This window comes from Tupaia chinensis, unplaced genomic scaffold (assembly GCF_000334495.1).
Source record: "Tupaia chinensis unplaced genomic scaffold, TupChi_1.0 Scaffold143247_2, whole genome shotgun sequence".
Classification (NCBI taxonomy): Eukaryota; Metazoa; Chordata; class Mammalia; order Scandentia; family Tupaiidae; genus Tupaia; species Tupaia belangeri.
In genome coordinates, this window is record NW_006203092.1 from 805,867 (window position 1) to 810,115 (window position 4,249).

Genomic DNA, 4,249 nt, shown 5'->3' on the forward strand with positions numbered 1-4,249 from the left:
CACCCCACCCCCACCCCAGCCTCAACTGAACATTTCCTTCATATCTCGCCCGCACTGAGGCAAGGCCTGCAGGAACAGATGGGATACCAGAAGCAACCCATGGCTATCCGTGATGTCACCAAATGAGGCATTCTGGGATGCTGTTCGGGTGGCAAAAAATGTCAAAAGAATATGGAAGGGGTGGGGAGAGATGAGGGAGAATTTTTTTAGGTGGTGAAATTCTCATGGCACATTTCCTTCATATCTCGCCCGCACTGAGGCAAGGCCTGCAGGAACAGATGGGATACCAGAAGCAACCCATGGCTATCCGTGATGTCACCAAATGAGGCATTCTGGGATGCTGTTCGGGTGGCAAAAAATGTCAAAAGAATATGGAAGGGGTGGGGAGAGATGAGGGAGAATTTTTTTAGGTGGTGAAATTCTCATGGCAGGGCAACCCAGAAGGTTGGAGAATGGGTCATGAGACAGTGGACGAGGTCATATCGTGTACAAATTTCGACCAGCTTATCTTCCAGTTTTATTTTTTGTGTGGATTAAGGGAGCTTTACATTTGTTGGGCTCACAAGGAAAAGAGGTAGCTTCATGTCCTGTAGGCCTGTTTGCTTTGGATTTGTCCAGGGTGCAGAACCCGTGCCAGCCTCTTGGAGATGGTATTGGGACACTATCTCCTTTCTCCCTCTTCAGTCACTACTGTCTTCTTAAAGAGAACATAAACTTTTTTTCCGTAAGGTGTAGTGACTCTTGATTTTTTTAAATTCATTTTTATTTTTTAGCTGCCCCCCAAATATAAATCAGTCTCTGACTAGACTGAGTCCTAAAATGAAACCATCCAAAACTGCTATCGAGGAATCCTGTCCTGAGTAGCCAAGTGGACAGCACATGTAAGGATGCTGAAAATCAGCCTATCAACCTCTCTCTCGTAGCATGCACAGATACTGGACACCTAGGGGTCTGAGGATGCCACCAGATATTGTTTTAGTAAAAGCAGAAAAGTGGAACTTCAATTAAATGGACCATTCAAAGAGACCAGCAGTTGGCATAATGGCTATGTCACTGGACTCCCATGTAGTCGACCGTGGATCGAGTCCTGGACCCGGTGGCTTAAACACGTCGGACACATGTGCGTGCCTGCCCAAGATCCTGAGAGGAGAATGGAGGAGAAGGGATGGCATGGCCATTCCCCGTGGGGGGTGATTTCTCGCTTTCTGTCTCTCTGCCTCTGTCTTTCTGGCAAGCACATGGACCCTATAGCAAAAACCTCTCCATAAATAAATAAATAATAAATAAATAAACCATTCAACGGAAAGAGCAGATCTACCTAAAATGTTCAATTCTTGCAGAGGTTGAGTGGAACAGAGCAGGCTATAATGGGAAAAAATTCTTCTGTACATCATTCATAATATATATTTATTTATTTATTTATTTATATTCTTGCAATATTTTGGAATTTACAAACATCTCCTATGTAATTTTCCCAGTAAATTTGAGGTATGTTTAGGAAATGATTACAATGACATTCCTGTGCAGAAGTAAAAACTATGGCTCAGGGCAGTTTGGTGACTTGCCCATTGCTAGAAATGTCAGAGGTGAGGTATTATCCTCAGCCTTCCAAGTTTTCTGCAAGACATAGAAGTCATTTAAAGTCTATAAAACTATTTGTGATTTTTTTTTTTTTTTTGCTTTTGCTCAAGAATGATTGCTCATGGGAACCAGCAGTTAGCATAATGGCTATTTCGCTGGAACGTAGTCGACCCAAGTTCGCGTCCCGGACCCAGTGGCTTAGAACTCACGCCGGGTGCATGTGCGTGCGTGCCCAAGATCCTGAAAGGAGAATGGAGGAGAAGGGATTGTGGCGTGACCATCCCCCCTGGGGGGTGATTTCTCGCTTTCTGTCTCTGTGTCTCTGGAGAGCGCATACACCCTATACCGAAAACCTCTCCAAAAAAAAAAAAAAAAGAATGATTACTCATGAGTATGTCCCTCCAATCAGTGTCCCATGTTACTCGTTATTTTTTTAAGGTTTTTCTGTAGGGCACATATGCTCACTGTGAAGAGAGAGAGAGAAAGACAGTGAGAAGGAAAATAAGAAATCACCTCCGTCCCCCAGGGGGATGGCCATACCACAATGCCTTCGTCTCCATTATCCTCTCAGAATTTTGAGCACACACGTACATGTGCCTGGCATGATTTTCAAGCTGCCAGGGCTGGAACTCTAACCGTGGTTGGACATGTGGGAGTCCATCCAGCACCTTACCCACTGTGCCACCTGCTGGTCCCATCCTATGTTACTCTTATGGGGACACTTACCCTGTTGGATTTGTACTTATTTGTCTTTCCTCACTACCCCAGCAGCTTGTTGAGGATAGGGACTTTCTTATTTATCCCTGAATCTTCAGTACCCAGCAAAACACTTGGCATGTGGTAGTAATCAATAAGTAACACTGGAGTAGAATGGATGGATAGGTGAATAGATGGATGGATGAATGACTACATGAACGGGTGGGTAGAGGGGGAATGAGTAAATGATAAATAAATAATTCTTAAAAAAAAAAAAGAGTGAGGAGTTAGTTCCACCCCTTTGAGGAGGCAGTATGTACATAATTATTTGGAATTCTTTTGTATATGATATTTATATCCTCTCCCATTACTTTATTTATTCAGTCATTTTATATATCATTGTGGACTCAAGGATATTTACTTTATAATTTTAGGTACAATCCAAATTCTCAGTCTGTTTGGGCTAGTACAATAGAATACTATAGATAGGATGGCTTTTTAACAACAGGCGGTGGTGCTGTGGTAATGGGACACTTTGCAGTGTTGGACTCCTATGGGAGGGTCCAGGGTTTACATTCCAAGAACTCCCTGTGCACACCAGCTCATGTACATGTGTGTATAGGCTAGGGGTGGATCGCGGTGTGAGGACCTTATTGGGAGTACCTGTCTGTCTGTCTGTCTCTCTCTTTTCCATGGAAGAAATAAATGGACAATTACAAAAAAAGAAACTTATTTTATTTCTCACAGTTCTGGAAGTTGTAAAATCTAAAACCAAGACATCAGCAGATTTGGTGAGAGCTTGCTTCTTAGTTTATAGACAGTCATCTCATTTTATCTTCACATGGCAGAAGGGGCAAAGGAGCTCTCCATATTCTTTTCTATAAGGGCACTAATCCCATCCACAAAGTCCCCACCTTTATGACCTAATCGCCCCCACGAAGACCGCGGGTCCAAATACCATCACACTGGAAATTAGGCTTCAACATATGGGCTTGGGGAGGACACAAACTTTTGGTCTATTGCAGTCAACACTACACTATCTGTTTTGTTCATCAAATTAACCCAGCTTTGACCATTGAGAACCCATTCATTTGGTCCTTACGGCCCTTTGACGTAACCACGTTTTTGTTTGTTTGTTTGAGTATTTCCTTGTTTTCTGGCACTACAAGGTGCTCTGGGCTTGTCTGGTATACTCCCTGCCCCAGATTTGGATTTAGTCATTTCTTTAAGCATCCTGCTTCCTCTTGTTGGGGAATAATATTTAAGGTCAAGATAAGAGAAAGAAAAGTAACGTTTTATTTTATCCATTTCATCAAAGAAGAAACTGAAGCTTAGAATGGTTAAGTATTCTGCCCAAGGTCGTGCATTAGAAAATTTTAAAATCCAGATTAAAACTCAGATCTGTTTGTTCTTATAGCTATGGCATAATTTCTTGCCCTTCCCTTGGGACATTAATCTGCGTTCCATGAAGCTTAATCAGTGTTGGAAAATTTCCTGGTCCGTTGACATATATTGCATTTCAGTATTTCTTTTCATACTGTCCCTGAGATTTTGATAGGGGTTATTCAAAACAATGGCACTTTAGTTAGTGGTTCTAATCTAAAATAAGTACCCCCAGAGGTAGTGCAGAGGGTCTGAAAATAATTTTTCCATATTCTAAGAAACTAATGGAAATCATATGTTTACCCATGACACAACTGCCCAGGCTTAGGAGAATGTCACATTTCTTTGATTCTGTATCAACTCAACATGGCTGGTCACATCAGTTATTTCAAATGATTAGAAGCTCTGATTGGTTGGTGATGATGTCATAGGAACTTTGAAGCTGAAAAGGATAATAGAGAGTCTTCAGGAGGAGAAGTGTTGGGAAAGGGCCACTTTCATTACTGTTGTATTTGTGCACAACTCTGATTGAAGTGGAGCCATTATAAGAGTCATAAGAGTCGTCTATGTGTATATGGCAGGGGGAGAG